The sequence below is a fragment of the Symphalangus syndactylus genome, chromosome 2 (genome assembly GCF_028878055.3).
Source record: "Symphalangus syndactylus isolate Jambi chromosome 2, NHGRI_mSymSyn1-v2.1_pri, whole genome shotgun sequence".
Taxonomy (NCBI): Eukaryota; Metazoa; Chordata; class Mammalia; order Primates; family Hylobatidae; genus Symphalangus; species Symphalangus syndactylus.
Genome location: NC_072424.2, coordinates 75,612,276 through 75,634,026, shown reverse-complemented (window position 1 = coordinate 75,634,026; position 21,751 = coordinate 75,612,276). Strand labels below are relative to the sequence as shown.

Below are 21,751 nucleotides of genomic sequence, written 5' to 3'. Positions count from 1 at the left end.
CACAACCAATATCATACTGAATGGACAAAAGCTGGAAGCATTCTCCTTGAAAACTGGCATAAGACAAAGATGCTCTCTCTCACCACTCCTATTAAACATAACATAGTGTTGGAAGTTCTTTTGCCCTGGCCAGAGAAAGAATTAATCTTTCTCTGGATTGCTCTGGCCAGCGAAAGAAATAAAGGGTACTCAAATAGGACAAGAAAAAGTCAAACTGTCATTCTTTGCAGATGACATGGTCCTATATCTAGAAAACCCCATAATCTCAGCCCAAAATCTTCTTAAGCTGATAAGCAACTTCAGCAAAATCTCAGGATACAAAATCAATGTGCAAAAATCACAAGCATTCCTACACACCAACAACAAACAAGCAGAGAGCCAAATTATGAATTAATTCCCATTCACAATCGCTACAAACAGAATAAAATAAATGGGAATACAGCTAACAAGGGAAGTAAAGGGAAGTCAGCAAACTAACACAGGAACAGAAAACCAAACACCCCATGTTTTCACTTATAAGCGAGAGCTGAACAATGAGAACACATGGACACAGGGCCGGGGACACACATACACACGATGGCTTGTCAGGGGGCAAGGTGGGGAGGGGGAGAGCATTAGGAAAAATAGCTAATGCATGCTGAGTTTAATACCTAGGTTAAGGGTTGATAGGTACAGCCAACCGCCATGGCATACATTTACCTATGTAAGAAACATTCACATCCTGCACTTGTATCCTGGATCTTAAATTAAATTAAAATTTTAAAAAATACATAAAAGAAATGTGAAGATAAAAAACAAAAAGCAACCTTTTTTCTGTTTTTACATATGTTTAATAATGTATATAGTCTATTAACTCAGTAATGTGGGAGATTTTATATATATTATATATAAATATATGCACATAGTCATATATATTATATATATATAGCGAAATTTTTTTTCCAGCTAAGGCTGTCCAATCCAGAATGGTAGAAGACCTCTCTGCTTCTCAACTGGCTTTTTGTAATAGACTCTGACTGGTCTTTCAGTCCAACTCTCAGCTCTGATTGAAAATGGCAAGAAAATATTGATTGGACATCTGGTACTTTTTGGCCCCAGTCCTTTGCTCTTGCCATTTCCCTACCTAAAATATCCTTCCCTTTCCTCAGACACATTTCCATTTTATACCATCCTTCAAGACTCAGTTCAGATGACCCCTTCTTGATCTTCTGCCTGAAGTGACCTTTCTATCTTCTAAAAATCCATGGCAGGGATGTTCACACTTCTGCTATGACAAGCTTCATAGTCAATAGTGATTTGTTTTTATGTATTTGCCCAAGTAGTTAATCATAAGCTCCTTAGGGAGAAAGTCCATCTTTATATGCTTTCATACCCTTGACACAGAACAGTGCACATAGTAGGTACTCAATAATCATCTATTTAATTAAGTAAGTCATTAAAATTATAAATAGCAATCTCCTTAACTTCCTCCAAGTTACATTGCAATTTGTGTTTTCTTAAGACTACTTCTATTTTTAACTATAGTATATACTTGGTAAAGGATTTTACAACTCTCTAAATTAGCCCATGGTGATTACCCCTACTGTGCAATTTACCACTATTTTATTAAAGCAAGATTAAAGATAATACTTCATTGGAAGAAGTAACAGCAGCATTAACCTCTATTTACCTTGACATAATAAAGCTTTAATAAAACATGGGCAAATTGCATTGAGGGGGATAATTATTCTAACATAAAATTTAAAGGGAATTTAATTTCTTATTCTTGCATGTTTAGTGCTTTAAGATTAGTGTCACTAATGTCCTTTTTCTCGTTTATAGAGGATACATAAAAACATTCAACCCTCTCCAATTTGTTTTCTTATTAAATAATTCTGAATTTATATTCAAGTTCATAAACATAAGAGCATAATTTTAAATGTACAGTTTTTCAGAAGTAAATATCCTTATAGAATGTCAGGGCAGCAAGAGTTCTGTGGGAGGGATTTTACCCCAAGCCAAAAAAAGAAAAGCATCCTTGTCTAAATTTTTGAGTGTTGAATCAAGAAGACTCTTGTTTGTTTTATATCTTCTGGCTTTATTACATCAGACAAGCTTCAAAGGGGCAGAGCACATAGGATTGAAAAATAACACAGCTGCATTTTGCAATGGAGTGTTCTGCCTCTGCCTGTGTTTTGTTGTTCATGTAATACTTTTCAATAAACAAAGATGTCAATCAACTCTCTTTGCAGCACATCACATTTCAGATTTAAACCACTTCCGACACATCACTGCCCCAAGCTCACACATTTAACAGATAAAAATTCAGCTTTCTGTCAAGGCAGAATGCAGTATTGATTGTAGGTGGTATTTAGGCAAGAGTGTGGCAGAATAATATTGCCTCTACAGTCACATATAGTCCACTATAGAAGCATAACATAAAGTGCATTAGGCTGCTTACAAAATTTTTTTTCTAATGGCTCAGCATTGATTAATATCTATTTCCAAACACATTCCTAGGAAAGACTTCTACATGCAGCAAATTGTGAGGGTGGCAGAGGGGGGTTAGGAACACATGATAGCAATCATGAAAACTTTGATCACTTGATTTGATTCTAGTGCTTTGTAAATTAGCGTAATTATTCAAACATGCTTCATTAAAAATCATGACTGTACAAGTCCTTCAGTTTACCGATCCAAGTATATATCACGTGAGCTAAGCTTTAAATAAGAATACCAACTCAGTGCTAGGATGCTGTGAGAGATTTGTTCTTAAAATCAAGAGAAAGTGTAAAAACACAAATTCCAAAACCCAAATCAGGAAAAAAGAAATCTAGTAGGCACACCAACAGTGAATGTGGTGGGTAATATTTTTCTGTTTATCTTCACATCTATCTGAATGTCTCTTGAGGCCACAAAAGGTTAGATACCACGTCACTTCTTAGCTACTAGAAGATTGGCATACAATCCCTGTAAATCTCGAACTAATTACATTTGAATTTTAGGTGTCACAGCTAGTTTTGACCTTTGAAGGCTGGCAGAAGAAAAGTTTGACAGTTCTTAAAGTGTTCCCATGTACTAAAAGAGGTTGTTTCAAATTAATGAAAGAAAGGGAGAAGAGCTAAATTAATGATGCCAAAGATATTAATAAGGCTACTGTTATTGGCATACATTTAATTATGTATCAGATCTCATTTAATAATGATGTCAAATTCACTTATACTGCAGGTTACATAAGGAAAATACAAGACACTCCACTATTTTGGTTGTTCTATCAATATGAAGTACTAACTTAGAGACATGTGAATTATATTCATGGGGTTAAAATAGAGAGTATGGGGGGATTAGTTTTAAGTTAAACTAATCTTCACCTAAGTCACTCAAATTTTGAAGCACAATGGATAATGACTAAGGCTCCCTGATTTTATGTAGTACTTGTGATACATGGAGTTGGTTTAAGAATAGATTGTCACTTTCCACATCACTATTTTCTTGCTTTTGACAATTTATGTGGCATCATCAGACAGACATTTCAAAAAGTCTATAACAATTTTAAAGTACATTAAATTTTAGAGTGTAATGTATTTTCAAAATGCTGTATATTTTATTTGAATCTACAGCTTTATTGCTAAATATATTAAGGGCTACAGAATTAAAATGCAAACTCTCACTGGTGGCCTTTCAACACCACAAAAATAGTCATTAATCTCAGAAATGTTAAATTGATCATTTGCTCTCATTGTAGTGAAATAGCATCAACATCAGGTACCTGGGAACCTTTCAAGTTCACTGATAGTCTGGTGGATCTTGATCAGGTGCCTACATCAAATATTGTGTCCATGTCTGGGAGTAATTTGAGGGAGAAAATAGTGACAGATGACTCTCATTAGTCACAAAAATATAACAAATGTAAAAGTGACCAAAATCACTTGTACATCAAGTGATGTGATGAACAAGGAAAAAATCTAAATGCATAGTTCTAGGCAACTACAGTAATTCTTATGTCAGGTGACAAAATGTGGTCCACAATGTGTACCCAAACCTTTTTCTATCAATAGATAGGTTATGAATGTTAATAACTGACTATGAAACCATGAATCTCAGAGAATCTTCCTGAAGGGCTGCAGCCATTTCTCTGGAGTGTTTCAATCTTAAAGGATTAATTTACATCATCCATGTTATTAACAGTATAAGAGTAAACCTCTAAGAAACAAATACAAACTTCTACAAAACAAATCTGGGAATAGAAATTAGAGAATTATGCTTAAAACTAGTAGTAGTTAAATAATAATAAATAGAAAAAAGCTAAGACTTTAAATTATTTGAAGGCAGAGATCATTTCTGGTCTACCTTTATTATCTCAGGACTTATCACAACAGTTGGCTTTATATTTAAGTCTTGACAAATAATTGAATAATACTCATTTCATCCTTGTCATTTGTTCTGTTTTTCTGTGAATAAAATTTAAACATGATGAATTCAGGTCATAAGAAGTAGTTTAGCAAAGTTTGAGTGCAAGCTATAGGAGGAGTATGGGAAAGTGATGAAAATAATAATGTCTGCAGATAAATTATTCTCTCTGGCTTTTTATGCCATGTCAAATAATTCAGACTTTTTCCTATAAACAATGCAAACTTTTGAAGGGTTTTAAATTGGAGGTGACATGACCAATACTATGCTTTAGAAATAGCACCCTGTAGTGAGTATATAGAAGATGAATTTAAGCAGGGCAAGACTGATCAATTAGGAAGTTGTTGCATTTTTTAAGGAAAAAAAAGGTTACGTGCAATAAGGCATTAACAGCATGAATGATTTAATAAGCAGGGAAGGAGAAGTTGGTCAGGCAGAGTCAGAATAACAATAACATAAATAATAAATGATATTTATTGAGCATTTACTAGGAGCCAAACACCATTCAAAACACCTGGCCTGGGCGTGGTGGCTCACGCCTGTAATCCCAGCACTTTGGGAGGCCAAGGCCGGCAGATCACGAGGTCAGGAGATCGAGACCACGGTGAAACCCTGTCTCTGCTAAAAATACAAAAAATTATCCGGACGTGGTGGCAGGCGCAGTGGCGGGCACCTGTAGTCCCAGCTACTGGGGAGGCTGAGGCAGGAGAATGGCGTGAACTCGGGAGGCGGAGCTTGCAGTGAGCCGAGATTGCGCCACTGCACTCCAGCCTGGGCAACAGAGCTAGACTCCATCTCAAAAAAACAAACAAAAAAACAAACAAAACACCTGGCCTGTAGTAACTCATTTAAACTTCACAACAGTTCTATGGGAGAGGAATTATTATTATATCCCTATAAAGATGAGGAAATTCTACAGATTAGGTAACTTGCCAAAGGTCACACAGCTGGTAAGTGGCCGTAGTGGGATTCCGACACAGGATACTTGCCTCCAAGGCCTGCCTCCAAACTATTGCTTTATGACTTGTAGATTTCTAGGCTTACGTGACATGGCAGATAATCATGCTATTCCCACACACAATGGGAATATGCGAAATACATTTACAGCATGGTTTCCCAACCTTGGCATTATTGACACGTTGGGCTATTTTTTTTTTAAATTATTTGAGGAAACTGTCCTGTGCATTGTAGGATGTTTCCCACCATCTCTGACCTCTATGCATTAGATGCCAGTAGCACATACCTCCACCCATAGTCAAGGCTATGTCTCTAGACATTGCCTAACGTCCCATGGGACCTCAATCATTCTCCTACTGAGAACCACTAATTTATTTTTTTAAAAAAGAAAAAAACAATAAGTTCAGATTTTGTTACAGTGTCTTATAATGAGTTTTAGTTCCTTCATCTAGGTAAGTTGTGATGCCCAGCCAAAAGCTAACTTTATAAAATTAGAATTCAAGAGAGATTCTGAGTGGAGCCATACATCTAGCAAATCATGGTATAGTCAATAACTGGATGTGATTTTCAGGGACAATGTGAGATCAACAGAGGGCAAATATAAGCCTTAGAGGCACAAACATTTAGAAGATGAGAAGAAGAGGAATCCTAAAAAACAAAGGTGAGAAGATGTAGAAAGGAGAAGAAAATCAAGGGGAGGAGACAGTTTTTAACAATGTTGAATTTTGCAGAGATTAAGTAAATAAAGACTGAATAACACTAATTGGATTTAACAACTAGTATGATGCTGGTGGCTGCTACTGGGACCATTTATAATTTCTTCCTTGAAATTATATTCTTCTTTTTTTTTTCCCTCAATATTTCTTCTGTGACTTCATATACTCTATGCCTATACTCTAATTGGTCAGATCTCAAGGCCTTCAAGAATCAGCTAGTAGCTCTGCCCAGCTTCAGACTAGTCTTCATGACTAGCAAAGTCATGTGCTTTCAAGAATACTATTTCTGTTGGACAGATAATCTATGTCTAGCCCAAATGCTAATGAAAATTTGTGCTGGATATCAGATGGTCATTAGCCTGGATGATCACGTCCTTCTTGCATAGGGAGTTTGAAGATGAAATACAGAGAAAGAGATCAAGAGGCCAACAGAGAGGTGAGAGAGGCATCAGAATGGCTGAGCAAGAAGGAAGAGGGGAGGCCTCATTCTTACAATATCCCCCAATTATATGAGATCATCTGGGCTCTATTTTTCTAACAATCTGAAAGACACACACATACAAACTAGTTCCAGGAACGGGGCTGCAACAAGGGACCCTCGGGTGGAATGTGAACTGGTGGTGGCTTAAAGGCAGTTATAAGGTGGGAAGCAGTGAGAGCAATCACTTCTGTGAGTAGTTATCTAAAAGTGATTGGTCTGACAGCTAAGACTGTAATACAAGTGAGCCGGGCGCGGTGGCTCACGCTTGTAATCCCAGCACTTTGGGAGGCCGAGGCGGGCGGATCACGAGGTCAGGAGATCGAGACCACGGTGAAACCCCGTCTCTACTAAAAATACAAAAAATTAGCCGGGCGTGGTGGCGGGCGTCTGTAGTCCCAGCTACTCGGAGAGGCTGAGGCAGGAGAATGGCGTGAACCCGGGAGGCGGAGCTTGCAGTGAGCCGAGATTGCGCCACTGAACTCCAGCCTGGGCGACAGAGCGAGACTCCGTCTCAAAAAAAAAAAAAAAAAAAAAAAAAAAAAAGACTGTAATACAAGTGTTAATAAATGCCATGTAACAGAAGTTGGGCAGAGGGTGGCATCTGTTTTGTGAGCTAATTTCCTATGGCTGACCTTACCCAGCAGGTTCACTGCCCTCAGGTCAGAAACTAGATAAGGGTATGCCATAGCACTTAGGGTCATTGAAAATAATACCATCCTGGAGTCATATCAACCTATGAGCCCATTATTAGCTGTGAAAAAGCAGGTAATTAAAAGCTTTTCCTCTTATTTCTGTGCACATTGCAAGTAAGATGCCTGGTGATTGATGCATAAAAGTTGTTCCTATGGTTTAAGGATGTATAGGTAGTGAAGTTATTTTATACGTGTGTATGTATTTTGGTGTAATTTTTTTTTTAACTTTGAGTGACCTTTGTTGAGACAAAGGCCAATTCTGGTTCTAGATTTCACAGCTAGACAATGGAAGAAAACACAGGGCTATTGTACGACTGTGGCTTGTAGTAACATAGTCAGTATGCTAAGACCTGTTCTTGAAACCATAATATCAGTTAACTTTAGAGCCCCTTGTTTGTAAAACCACATGATAGCTCCACAAAGTTGAATTTCTTCTAGAAACATGAAAAAAAAATCTAGGAGGTATGTGAGAAAACTTGGGTAGAAGTAGGTTGCCCCATGAACCCTATGGAAACCACAAACTGTTCACCACCCTTCAGGAAGATCCCCTGTGGAAACCCTCACACAGTATTCATCACCACTGTTTGTCACATTGCAATATGTAATCCATAAGGAAGGTGTGATTGCACATGAACCTGTGGTTTAGATGCAAAATGGCATTAGAAAGTAATTTCACCCAGAATGACTTTCAGAAATAGGATGCACCTAGAGGTGGCAAATTATGGCCTGCTGATGGACTGCCTGTTTTGGCAAATATATTTTTATTAAAATGCAGCTACGCTCATACATTTACCTATTGTCCATGGCTGATTTTCCACTACAGTAGCAGGGTTTAGTAGTTGCAACAGTGTCCAAATGGCCCTAAAGCATAAAACATTTGCCATCCGATCCTTTCAGAAGAAAGTCGTGACCCTTGGTGTAGACTAGAGATTTCTGACTGAAGCAGAAGAGAATAGACTTGTCTGTGTGCCCCAGGATTGGGAGATCTGGGAGTAATTTGTGCTAAAATGACTGGTTAATGAGGTTTTCACCAAAGACCCCACACGTTTTACAGACCAGGACAGACATCTGCAGATCTAACTGCTTTATCTCTTGTCTAAACCTGGTCAGCCAGTTTTGGCCTGAGATGTCCCACATCAAAGAGCCAGGGAATCACTAATCCCTGGAATAATGTAGCCCAGACAGCTGTATGTTTTGTTTTGTTTGCTAAGATTACTAATTGTGCTCCAGGTGAATAACCATTAATGCAGAAAAAAAGAATTTCGTGGTAAAATAAGTTTGGGACATGTGGGCATGTTTAATTAAACAAAGTTAAACCAGTTATATATGCCATAATTTTTCAATCTTTAGTAGGCTAAAACGCCTTGTGAATCTATGAAAAGAAGAAAGAGGTTAAGATGTATTCAACACTTTCCTCACAGTATTTGTAAAACTTAAATTTCTTAGGTATGCACTTTGAGAATTCAAAGTGAAAGAAAGAATACAGACCTGTTTGGCACTCTCTTATCATAGGGTCTTTACATATATTGTTTCCTCTTGGAACATTCTCCCCACCCCCACCACCTCTATCACACACACTTTCCTTGTTAGCTCCAAATGATTAGCAAATTTTCAGTCCACACGCAATTCTGCCATGGCCATCCCCAAATTATGTCAGATCACCTATTTTACATGTCCATAGGATCTATAACTCACAGCCTTATCATTGGTATATATTTAAGTTTATTTGGATGATGAATTTATTAATGGCTTTCTTGCTCAACAGAATCCCAACTTCATGGAGATCACCACCAAATTCCTATCACCCGTAACAGTGCCTAATAGCATGTGATAAACGTTCAATAAACATCGATTGAATGCGTGAATGGGTCTATAATGTGCATTGAGCAACACAGTGCTGCGATTAGTCTCCATTGGAAGCTTGAGGACTCACTTAATTAAAAGCTGACTGACAAAAGATGATTCTGATAAATTAAAATCTTCCAATTCTGAGTTTTTCACAGCCAGGAAGGGATTTGTGTGTGTGTGTGTGTGTGTATGTGACCATAAAGCTACTCACCTTGAGTACAGGCTTACTCAAAGCAAAATAAAGAACTCTAATTGACCCAAGCTCCAGTGTAAGGCACTCATGACTTCTCTGCTTTAAGTATCTGAGGCAGACAGCCATGCTGGAGAGAGCATATGTATGTATCCTTAGAATGAGAACCATTGTGAAGTCTCCAGAATTTTGAATAAAGAACACAGTCCCTGAGGGGCCACTCTCCTTCTGAGAAACAGATCCTTCTGTGTTGATGAACTTCTGTGTGCTCTAAAACTAGACGGAGATGTGTATTATATGTATTTAAGGTACCTATGAAATATTTTTGTGAAAATGCCTAAGATCCATAGGTTTTAAACTTGGGAAGGCAGTCTCAGATGGAAAAATCTATTGTAAAGCCATGAGTGTGGATACAATTGCCAAGGAAGGCACAAGTAAATAAAATCGTAATAATAACAATAATAAAAGCAGAAGAACAACTCTAGAGAAGGTGACTTTGAGGGCAGGTGACAGAAAAGAAGATCGAATCCAAAAAGATCCAAAACAAATAAATACGATTAGATGTTACTGTTTGTTAAAGCTAGCTGGTGGAAACGCAGATGTCTGTTACATTATTTCTTACACTTTTAGTTTGTTTCAAATATTCCAAAACAATGTTTGAAATCCCTGAGAAGTGACCAGAAAGTCAAGAAGTAAAGCAGGAGGAAGCTACTTAGTTGAATCCAGGGAAGGATGGCATTTCATATAGGCTGAGGTCAACGATAAAATGCAGGGGTCACGCAAGATAAAGATTGAAAACTGTCAGTTGTTTTGTCAATTGAAAGATTATTGTGACCTTACTGAGAACAGCTTCAGAAGACACGTGGAGCAGATGACAAATGTTATTTGGTGTAAGAGTAAAAAGAAGATGAAACAAGCTGACAGCTAAAAGTTGTTATCCCAGCTATCAATGAGTAGGGCAGTAGTTACATGCCATCATCAGGATTTAGGTCTTTTCATCTTTCTGTTACATCCTCATCATTTTGGATTTTGCCCTCAGGCTTGCCCCTTCATACTCCTAAATGGTTGCATCAACTTCAGGCATTTAGTCCTCCATCAACAGCATTCAGAAGCAGAAAAAAAGGCAGAGCAGCAGAATCAGGGGAAGATGTTTTCCTGCCTATTTCTTTTTGAAATGAGAAAATTTTTCCCAGTATCACTCAGGAAACTTCCCCTCATTCTTATTGGCCAAAATAGTATCATGTGCTCAGCCCTAGACCAATCATCAGTAAGGTAGTGGGTGAGACTACAACACAATTGAAGACTGCGCTCCCGGAAACTACAGATGGGCACCTTCCTAGAAAACGAGACAGCAAAAGATGAGCACCTGGTAAAATGTGGGCTCTGTTATGCTTGCAAGAAGCAAGAGAGTGATCGTAAAGAAGGGAGAAGTTCGGGAGGCGGAGCTTGCAGTGAGCTGAGATCGCGCCACTGCACTGCAGCCTGGACGACAGAGCGAGATTCTGTCTCAAAAAATAGAAGGGAGAAGTTGAGTTAGACAGTTAAGGGTGTCGGCCACAGATTATCATGGAAATATCTAGCAGACAGAGAGAGGTCGAGGTGCAGCAGGGAGAGAAGGGCTGGCTGCAGGTCTCTGGTTAAGGAGAGGTGGAGCAAGGATGGCAGAACCAGGACACAGTTAAAGAGATCAGTCCTGGACACAAGGAAGTCCCAGTGCACTAAAAAGGGAGGAGGTTAGACAGAAAAGGGGAAAGTGAGCATAAAGGTCAGATACAGGTAACTTTTAAGAGTCCAGATGAGTTTGTTACAGGTGGAAGTCAGCAAATATAACAATGTGTGTAAACAGCACAAGCTGTAGGTTGCCAAAGCTTGATGGGAGCACTGGTGAGAGTCCAGGTCTCACACAACTTGTAATTCCCAAACAATTAATGAGAGATAATTAACTCTAGATGGATTTGAGTTGACTGAATTAAATAGGATTATGGAAATATGAGATAAGAAAAGCATCTTCTGTGTCAATTTGGCCTTAAAACATCTTTATAGCTACATATGTATTTACATCATACTAATATATACAAATTTGCATGCTTATCAGCATAACATATGTTGTTACATGGGAAAAAAAAAACTTCACATAGAGCCTGTCATACAGTAGATCCTCAATAAATGTCCATTTCTGATTTGCATCCTACTTCTATACCGGGTCCATTAAAACGTCTAATCATATCCAACCCAATTTGTATACCTCCCCAGATTTGCTTGGCTCCATCTGTCTCCTGGGCACTTGATGGCTTGCTCTGTGGAGAGCCCCAGCCAGCTGGTTCCACTTAACCTGGATGTGGACTGGGCTCAGGCATGGCTTTCCCTGATGCTCTCCATAGCAAGTGGGAAGATGCAAACCCTCTACTGGCCTGACACCCAGTCTTAGATGAAGTGCAGTACCCAAAGTCCTAGGGCCAGGCCTCCCTATTGTCTGCTAGGAGGCACTGGATAACACCACTAGAAGGGAGGGGGTCTTAAACATTCACAGCTCCTCAGAGTGTCTCAAAAGTGGGACTTGAGCTACAATAGCTCAGAGTGCTAACCAGCTGGGTTATATGGTTGAACATGGACCAGTGAGAACAGAACAGAAGGATCTCGGAGATAATTTATTTTCATTTTGCACATGGCCCACTGACTCTTCTCAAAGGCACAGTGGTTCTCTACAGCCTGTCCTGAAAGGCCCTAGGATCGATCAACCAGCTAACTGGGAAGCTGTTGCCATCTTGGTAATACAGAATGTTATATTTGCTTTCCTCCTTTTCTATCCTACTCCCCTTTTCTGCCTCTTCATGCTGTTCTGAGATTTCATACCAGCCCTGCCCCTCCCTTACATGGTTAACAAGTGAGCTTTTCTTCTCAGGCTCTGTTTTCTAGGGAACCCAAGCAAAGACCCAACAAACAGCTGGATTGCTGACCTGTTCAGCATACACATCAAGAGTGTGAAACAATAAGGCTGTCTGCCAATTCGCAAACACACAACTCCAACTGATGAAAACTGTTCAAATATCCCTTCAGCCCTTAAAAGAATATTGCACACTTAAAAGGAATAACATAATCATTTCAAAGCAGTCCATGAAATATACCTGGCAAAGGTCTGGCACAAACTAGGCACTCCGTAAATATTCATTAGGTGTATTATTCATAGATTTCCATCCAATTTCAGGGAGAACAAGAGGCAACATGGAGAGAAATAAAGCATTTGTTGTCCTTTGAGCATGTGCACATTCAGGAACAACTTAACATCCTCAATGAACTATAAGAAGTGTTTCTGGGCCGGACGCGGTGGCTCACGCCTGTAATCCCAACACTTTGGGAGGCCGAAGTGGGCAGATCACGAGGTGAGGAGATCGAGACCATCCTGGCTAAAAATACAAAAAATTAGCCGGGCGTGGTGGCAGGTGCCTGTAGTCCCAGCAACTCGGGAGGCTGAGGCAGGAGAATAGCATGAACCTAGGAGGGGGATCTTGCAGTGAGCTGAGACTGTGCCACTGCACTCCAGCCTGGGTGACAGGGCAAGACTCCGTCTCAAAAAAAAAAGAAATGTTTCTGGCCGGGCGCGGTGGCTCACGCCTGTAATCCCAGCACTTTAGAAGGCCAAGGCGGGCGGATCACGAGGTCAGGAGATCAAGACCATCCTGGCTAACATGGTGAAACCCCATCTCTACTAAAAATACAAAAAATTAGCCAGGTGTGGTGGCAGGCGCCTTGTAGTCTCAACTACTCGGGAGGCTGGGGCGGGAGAATGGTGTAAACCTGGCAGGCGGAGCGTGCAGTGAGCCAAGATCACTCCACTGCACTCCATCCAGCCTGGGCAGCAGAGCAAGACTCCACCTCAAAAAAAAAAAAAAAAAGTTTCTGTGTTCAGTACTAGATCACATGGTGGGGACTGGGTATGGCAATTAGACTATGAGTCTATGGATAGAGACTCAAACCTCAGAGAGAGTAGCCTAATCCAGTTTGGGTGTGAAACAGCACAGGCCACTGGAGATCAGCGAGCCAGACCACAGGTGGCTGCTGTCAGTTCAAAGGCAGATGTGCCAAGGATGAGAAGCTCCCATGTAATCCAGGACTTGTCAGCCCTCAGACAAGTCATCCATAAGTCCACCCTGCAGTCTGTGGTTGTATTGTGAATATATACTTGAGACTGTCATGTGTGTTATCTCGTACTTAATCCTACCAGTTGTGGAGTTAAAGCCTCAGTGTTGTAATAAATATTATACACAGAACCACCTCTAGTTTCAGTATGAAGGTGAGATGTGTGTACAATTCTAATTTACTCTAGAATTCTCAAAATGCAAGTTATTTGCATACAACTTCTAATACTTCACAATGGATAACAAAGTGTGTTTTCCTTAAACATGCTTTAATTACAAAATTAAATAACTGATGAGACCAATTCCAAACCTTTATAAAAGTTGAAACTTGAAAATCATCCTAAATGATATCTACCTCTAATAATGTGGTTATTCTTTTTTTTGAGATGCAGTCTCACTCTGTCGCCCAGGCTGGAGTGCAGCGGCACAATCTTGGCTCACTACAAGCTCTGCCTCCCAGGTTCACGCCATTCTCCTGCCTCAGCCTCCCCAGTAGCTGGGACTACAGGCACCCGCCACCACGCCCGGCTAATTTTTGTTGCATTTTTTAGTAGAGACAGGGTTTCACCATGCTAGCCAGGATGGTCTCAATCTCCTGACCTTGTGATCCACCCACCTCGGCCTCCCAAAGTCCTGGGATTACAGGAGTGAGCCACTGTGCCCGGCTGGTTATTCTTTTAAAACAACAGTTCAAACATATCTAACTGCTGACAGCATTTTTCCCAAAAAGCTGGTGAATAATAATTTAATGTTATAGTATCCTAAATAATAGTAATCACATGTATTATATTCATTTTGCAAAAAAGGAGGCTGAGTCTTACAAGGTATAATTTTTTTTTTGCCTCAAATCGTAGAACATTACATGTTGAGCTAAGATTTTTATACCTTGTCAATTATTATTACCCCATAACATACTCTGAGCAAAGGAGGATACTGTTTTAATATGTTCAATTTTAATTCATTTACTCATCAAATATTTATTTAGCACTTTCTACCTCTGAGTATTTTTCTTATACATACCATCACATGATGACATATTTCATAAAACTCAGAAATCTGCACCATTAACCTAGAATTAAGAAGAGCAGGTGTTACTATTAATATTGTACCTTCTTATTCAGCACTTACTATGTGTTATCGAATGTACTACTGATATTAGACAACTTAACCCTCAGAATAAATTTACCTTATATAAATTTGAACCAGGGCTCTCAGAATTCAAGCCTCTGATTCCATTCATGACCTATTTTATAGTGGAGAAACTTAGAGCTAAATAAAAGTATCATTTTTTGCAAGTCAAAACTTGAAAGAGTAAAGAATCAAACCCAAATTTTGTAGCTTCAGAACTTAGTATTTAATTTTAAAATGTTAGATTTAAAAACCCTCAAATATAGGACTAAAGACCAAATTATAAACAGTAGTAAAGAAAATAAAAAGCACTGCTATGATAAATAGATGTAGATACTTGTAATCTTTTATTGCAGTTGAATGAATGAATGAAGACACCATTATATTCTTTGAACATGAATTTCATTATTGAAAAGCTAATGCAGAATGGGGAAAGAACACTTTAGCTCACTCCCATTTTCTTGTTTTACTACTTCAGCCATAGTTCATTCATACCAGAATCGAGGTCATAAGCAATTTCTTCTAATAATGTATTCATTCAGATATTTTGAAAAAAAGAAATCATAATACACAAAAATCCCGAAAATGAGAAGATTAATATCACTCACTTTTTTTGTTTTCATTCCCAAAGTTTAAAGAGCTCAGAGTCACTTGCAAGATGGAAACCAACTGCTTAAAATTTTGATGCCATCTTAAAGACTTTCAAAGAAGATGCTAGGATTCAAAGCCTCCCTTTGAAGTTAAAAAAAAAAAAAAAAAAAAAAAAACAACCCACAAGAAGATTGGTTTTGTCTTGCATTAGTGATCTTTCTTAAAAGTTACTAAGGTCTAATTCTCTTTTCAGTCTAACATATAAGTGTGTGCTGCATACGGTTCAGAACCGTATCACGTGCAAACCCTCTTGTGGGGACTTTACCAAATGCCTTCAATTGCATTTATGGGGGAAAAAAAATTCGTAAACAGAAAGAAACTTGAAGATCATAACAAAAGTAGGATTATTTGAAAGTTATTGAGAAAGAGCTACCTCCTGATCTACTGAATATATTGATGAGGTGCTTCTTTGACTTTGTGCCCTTTCAGTGAAGAATCGGCATAGCTATTCCATTTTAATCTGATAGCCCCTTAAAGTTCAATGTTATAGTTACTAAAATATTTTCAAGCTCTACTATTCCAAATTATCCTGAAATCTCCTCTCATACACATGCTTAGTATAACTTCTAAACCCTGAATACGACATGTAAACTCCATTTTAATTTGACCCTTGTCTCCCTACCCTGTCTCACCCTTCACCACTTTCGTCTCCTTAAGTGTTTCCTTTCTCCAAGCTAAAGCTATAACTGTTATTTGCAGATGAGGAAATGCATCAGCTCTATTACCCTCTTGCATGTATATATTTGCTCCTAGTGACTGTCCCTACACCTCTCCTTCCCTGGCCAATTCTGACTCCTACTCCACAAAAGGATGAGATGCCTTTCTGAATGCCTTTATAGTAAGTACTCTTTGCATATCTCCGTGTATGCTCTAGCCACTGTGCTGACCAGTTTATGTGTATTCTCATAGTTAATCTTCTGAACAACTCTAGGGAGTTGGTACTGTTATTATCTCAATTTTTCAGACTTAGTAACTAAGTACATTTCCGAAGGACTCACAAGTATTAAGCATTAGATATGAAATTCAAGCCCAGATCTGACTGATTCCAGATCCTTTGCTCTTAACAAGTATGTTATTCCTAAATGTCATTATAATGTGTTGTGGTGCTGGCTGAAAATTCATTGCCCTCATCTTGAACACAATCATTCAACACATGTTCAATAAGACGTGTTCATTAGCACATTATGGAGAAAACTTTTCAAACACCTTGCTGAAAAAAAGACAGCTCATGCCAATAAAATTATTTTAGTCTACCAATAAAATGTTTTTTTATTATTTATTTATTTATTTATTTTTGAGACAGAGTCTCGCTCTGTTGCCCAGGCTGTAGTGCAGTGGCATTGATCTCGGCTCACTGCAATCTGCGGCTCCTGGGTTCAAATGATTCTCCTGCCTCAGCCTCCCAAGTAGCTGGGATTACAGGCGCCCACCACCACGCCTGGCTACTTTTTGTATTTTCAGTAGAGATGGGTTTCGTCATGTTGGCCAGGTTGGTCTTGAACTCCTGACCTCAGGTGATCTGCCCGCCTCAGCCTCCCAAAGTGCTAGGATTACAGGTGTGAGCCACTGCGCCTGGCCAATAAAATGTTTTTATATGCTCCTTATGGTTCCCAATTAATGCTTTCTTTTTCCGAAGAGATTAGTACCATTCAATTTAACAATGAAGAACAGAATTCTGCCAAATACCATCATCAAAGTTTGCAAGCTGTGGTTTCTACAGTTAACATTCTCGTCCTAACACCCTTCTATCTTCTAAAAACTAGATCGTTTTCTTCCTTCCTTCCTCCCTTTTCCCCTCTCCTCCTTCCTTCCCTCTCCCTTTTCATTTCTCTCTCCCTCTTGTATCTCTCTTAATTGGGTCCTTTACCTTTCTGACTTCTCATAATTCCTAATAGATAATGTTTCTGTCATCCTATCATGTTTTCAGTATCCTAGCATGAAATGTGTTTCTCTAATTTGAATAATTAATTCACATGTTACAGTTGGATGTGCTCTTGCATGTTTGTCCCAGTGGTAAGTTTGATTTTCTTCCTTTGTGTTACTTCTCTCTTTGTCATTTGCATACCACTTTTCTTGATGTAGAATGTAGCAATTGGAATTGAATAGTCCTGTTGTTTTTCCTCAGCTTCCTGAAAAGAAACCTAACCCTTTTTTGCTTAGCTCGTTCTACACCCAAATAAAAAAGTCATTTTAGTTGTAATTGGTATTTGGCAAGCTTTGTACCAATCTGTTTTGGGCACTTCTGATAACGTTGTTTTATTTCCCAATCATATAACTTATTGAAAGAGATTAATCCATTTAAAGGACCCAGTATCTCTCAACTATCTTGTTAGACACACAGACAGGTCATTTCAGGTCCTGGCTATAACACCCAGAGGTGCAGATGGCTACTGATTTTTCAGACTTACCTTAGCTATGCAGACTTTGTCCTGGAAGCACCAAAGACAACATGCCTACAAATTCACTTTATTACTGTTTTTGATGCCTTAGGCTTGATTCTTGAATTCTCATTTCATACCAGAATTTATTTACCAACATAAACATGCACATCTCAAAGTCTTCTCTTTATCAGGAAAGAGAGCAGCAAACCAATCTATAGTGTTCCCATTGGCCTTAAAATCAGAACACATCAGGAGTGCCTTGTTAGATGAATTTAGCAGCAGGGAAGCCTGCAGCTCATCAGCTTTCTGTTTCTCAAAAGTAGGTACTTACTGCAGTCAAGAGGAATTATTCCTGAGGATTTCTGGTCATGGGGATGTTTTCATTACCTTTAAAAAATGTCAGAGTAAGACAAAAGAAAAGTCTTTATATTTGTTTTGCTCTACAGTATTTCATTTGATTTAAATGCTCATTGATCTACTCTCAGATTGTATTAATTAGTATGTGAAAATTATGTTCAAATAAAATTCAAGTTAATCGTATTTTTATTCATTCACTAAACATACAAACATTGAGACAATCTACAGTGACCCTTATAAAAGACATGTAGGTTTCTGCCCTCAAGGAGGAGCCAACACAGTGATAAAGAAAGACATGTTAATGAAATATGATGAAGATTTTAATTGAAAGACTAGAGAAAGGACAGATGTGATCTTCCTAGAAGTGTTCAGGAAGACTTCATAGCAGAATGACATGGGAAAAGAGAAAGGAATTTACTGTGAGTGGGTACCTAAAACATTCTAGACCCCGAAAAAACACTAAACAAATGCCATCTTATTTAATCTTCAGTATTCCTTTTATATGAACAATCTTTCCCCCATTTTTAGATGAGGGTAAGTCTCAACTTCCACATCTTGTGAGTGACAGAGGTGATACTCAAAATCTATCTGATTCCAAAGAAGATGAAGTTCCCTACATTATGCTGCCTTTCAGGGATCATTTGAAGTATGTGGTAAGGGATAACTGGGCAATTTTTAAAAGAACATACCTCAAAGGAGTTTTCCAGACAATTCTACCCAGAGAGACCAACACGATAAAAAGGAAAGTATGTAAAATATTACCAGAGAAAAATAACTTCTGATGTGAAGCATAAATAATGATAAATTTGCTCCGATCAAGATCTAAATGAGGAATAATTACCATTCTCTCTATGTTGTATACTTCTCCATAAATCTCCTTATCTACTTCAAATTTTAAAGACATATCTATCATCCTAATGTTTCTAAGGATAAAAATAACAATAACAAATAATGGCACTTTTTTGCCCATCAATGATAGACTGGTTAAAGAAAATGTGACACATATACACCATGGAATACTATGTAGCCATAAAAAGAATGAGTTCATATCCTTTCCAGGGACATGGATGAAGCTGGAAACCATCATTCTCAGCAAACTAACACAGGAACAGAAAACCAAACACCACATGTTCTCACTCATAGGTACGTGGGAGTTGAACATTGAGAACACGTAGGCACAGGAAGAGGAACATCACACACTGGGACCTATCGGGAGTGGGGGGCAAGGGGAGAGTGAGCATTAGAACAAATATCTAATGCATGCAGGGCTTAAAACCCAGATGATGGGTTGACAGGTGCAGCAAACCACCATGGCACATGTATACCTATGTAACAAACCTGCACGTTCTGCACATATATCCCAGAATTTAAAGTGTAATAAAAAAAAGAAAAAAATTGCATTTTTTAATGTGTCAGATAGTCTCTAAAACCTGAACACATTAATTTCTTTATAAGCATCTTAATGAAGTATATATCATCATTTTTCCCATTTTAAAGATGAGAAAATTGATATATAGGAAATTAAGTAACTTACCCAGGGTTTTACAACTAGGAAGTAGTGGGATTGTGATTTGAACATAAACAATCTACTCTTTTTTTTTTTTTTTTTTTTTTGAGATGGAGTCTCGCTCTGTCACCCAGGCTGGAGTGCAGTGGCCAGATCTCTGCTCACTGCAAGCTCCGCCTCCTGGGTTCATGTACAATTTACTCTTATCCACTGCACAGTAACGCATCCTCAGTTTTAGTCAACAATTCAAGTGTCTTAAGATTAAAACAGTTATTCATATGAGAAAAAAATTAAAATGGAACTATATATAAAAATATGGAATGCTGTGTAGATGTCAGAGTGGCTTGGCTTTATCATCACTGATTTCATCAACTGTGAGAGTTCATTCAAACTACCTTTTGCTAAGCAAAAACCACTCATTAACTGCTCTATTTTTTTCTCTACTTGTACTTTTGTTTTATAGAATAATGTTTCAAAATTAAGATAGTTGTACTCACTAACTAGAAACATTCAAAAGCCACTTATAGAAATATAATCAAATGACATGTCAGACAATAGAGCATCTCAACTCTTTAAGACCTTTCTCAATTTCTTTGAGTGAGATACATGTGAGTCATCAAAGATTAAATAGTCTAGGAGTCTGCTACTATTTAGGAGGAGTGAGCACCTAATATCAAACTTCCTGCATTCCTGCATATAATAACCCTACATTTGATGTGGGCGAGGGTGAGGAACAAAAGGGAAAAACAAACAAGCAGAAATAATCCAGACTCTGGAAAGTAAACAAAGCAGAGGTATTGGATAAGTGAGTTAAAATTTGGAGGAAGCCACTGGCATAGAGTGCCTTGTTTTTTGTAGCTTTGCCCTGAGGGCAGTCATAATTCTACCCATGGAGGGGAGTGGCTAAAACTCTGATATAAAACTGACCCTTTTTTGCTGGAGGAGCTAGAGAAAGGGACATGTGGCAACCAGAGCCATCAGAAAGTAAGGGGGACCTAAGAAATGAGAAAGCCAGTGATCAAAGCTGTCTCTGACCACAAGTGGGAAGTTTAAGTCCAATGAAGTTAATTGCTTTTCAAAACAAAACAATAGCATTCTTTGAAGAAATGCAACAGAATCCAGAGACTCTAAAACATAACATGCTAAACATCCAGGACACCACGTGTAATTACTCTATACCCACAAAGCTAGGAAAATGTGACAATCTCAAGCAAAAAGAAAATAAGTAAAAGCCAATTCCAAGGTGATCCAAATGTTGAAATCATCAGGCAAAAACAGCTCAGCAACTATTATAAATGTGCTCATTGAGGTAGAAGAAAATATGCCTGTGATGGATGAAAGAAAACTTTAGCATAGAAATACAAAACATAAAAATAAACCTAATGAAATGTTAGAACTGAAAAAATATATCTACCTCAACAATAGGAAAACATATAACCTTAATAGAAAATGGTCGAACACCTGAACTGACTCCTACCCACAGAAGGAGTCAAGAAGATACACAGATGGCAGGCAAATAAGCATATAAAAAGAGAGTTCACATCATGTGTAATCAAAGAAATGCAAATTAAAACAATGAGATACCATTACAAAACTGTTAGAATGGCCACAATTCAGTACACTGACAACACCAAATGCTGACAAGGATGCAGAGCAACAGGAACTCTAATTCATTACTAGTGTGAATGCGAAATGATATGGCTATTTTGGAAGACATTTTCCCAGAAAACTAAACATACTCTTACCATACAATCAAGCAATCACACTTTTTGGCATTTACCCAAACAAACTAAAAATTTATGTCCACATAAAAGCCTGAACATGCGTGTTTAAAGCAGCTTTATTCATAATTACCAAAACCTGGAAATAGCCAACATATCCTTCAGGAGGTGAATGGATAAATAAACCGGTACATTGAGAATGAAATGTTATTCAGCACTAAAAAGAAATGATGTATCAAGCCATGAAAAGGCATAAAACCTTAATGCATGTTACTAATCAAAAGAAGACAATCTAGAAAGGCTTCCATCAATATGATTCCAGCTATATTACATTCTGAAAAGGACAAAACTGAAAACTGAAAAAGATTAGTGGTTACTAAGGGTTAGGGAGGAAAGGGGAATCAGTATACAGAGCATAAAAGATTTTTAGACAGTGAAATTATTCCATATGACACTATAACTTGGAAACATGTCATTATACATTCTTTAAAACCCATAGAATGCATAACATCAAGAGGGAACCCCAATGTAAGCTATGGACTTTGGGTGATGATGTGTCACTCAATGTAGATTTATCAACCGTAATAAATGTACTAC

General features: G+C 38.2%; 1 long non-coding RNA gene across 1 annotated transcript in view; it reads right to left on the bottom strand.

Moving 5' to 3' along the window:
* The window catches only part of LOC134732787 (uncharacterized), a 69,164-nt gene that overhangs the window by 35,397 nt on the left and 12,016 nt on the right, over positions 1-21,751 (bottom strand). The window contains exons 2-3 of the long non-coding RNA XR_010116317.1: positions 17,901-17,956; positions 14,430-14,478 (exon numbers count right to left, since the gene is read on the bottom strand). This is a non-coding gene — a long non-coding RNA (uncharacterized lncRNA). The remainder of the gene's footprint in view (positions 1-14,429; positions 14,479-17,900; positions 17,957-21,751) is intronic.